At 48.9% G+C, this 756-nt stretch overlaps 1 long non-coding RNA gene across 1 annotated transcript in view; it reads right to left on the reverse strand.

The window, feature by feature from the left end:
- The window catches only part of LOC112486854 (uncharacterized), a 17289-nt gene that overhangs the window by 15567 nt on the left and 966 nt on the right, over positions 1 to 756 (reverse strand). The window lies entirely within an intron of this gene.

A 756-nucleotide genomic window follows, 5' to 3' on the forward strand; every position in this document is an offset into this window, starting at 1 on the left:
AAAACTCTGCAGACCCGACAGAAGCCTGACAGCGTGATGGTGAGCCAATACCAGGACAGCAGTGAAGCATTGGCTAAAACAGTCAATAAAAATGCATGAACACATTTGGAGCTCCGCCCCCTACTGTGCTGTGACCATCTGTTAAAAGCTCCAGTAATCCATTACCACGGTGTCAGCTGACACAGTGGAGGCTCCATTAACCAAAGGTTCAATCAGACGATGTCGATAAATCCAGTTTAATCATTTGACCAACGGACAGAGACGGGGACCGTTCTGATATGATGATGAAGAGGTGACGGAGGATTGTGTAAGAGGAAGTGATGGAGTCAGATTATGGATGAGAAGGTCAGGGGGAGAGGAGACATGTGACTCAAGATGGAGGACTGGGAAGGAGAAGGAGACGCAGTAAATGGGTCTGTGAACGTCGGAGGGCAGACGGACGGAGGCTACATCTCTGAGCGAGGATGCACTGATGGAACTAAGTGGCTGAAAGTGTCGATCGGAGGAAAGTGCTGCTTCAGCTGATCTCAAACTGATGTCAACACAGTGGAAGAAGTGGTGCACGGAGGAAATCTGAACACCATGCAACGTGTCTGATCTCTGCTGCTCAGAGGAGTGTCACTTAATGAGGTACACAGTCTGCCACAGGGCCCACATGTTGAGACACGCGACGGTTCACAGTCTAATGAAACAACAGGAGGAAAAACACACTCCAGGATCTTGACAAACAATCTGAATGTCAGCACTGCAGAAGAA

The sequence above is a fragment of the Cynoglossus semilaevis genome, chromosome 3 (assembly GCF_000523025.1).
Source record: "Cynoglossus semilaevis isolate Cse_v1.0 chromosome 3, Cse_v1.0, whole genome shotgun sequence".
Taxonomy (NCBI): Eukaryota; Metazoa; Chordata; class Actinopteri; order Pleuronectiformes; family Cynoglossidae; genus Cynoglossus; species Cynoglossus semilaevis.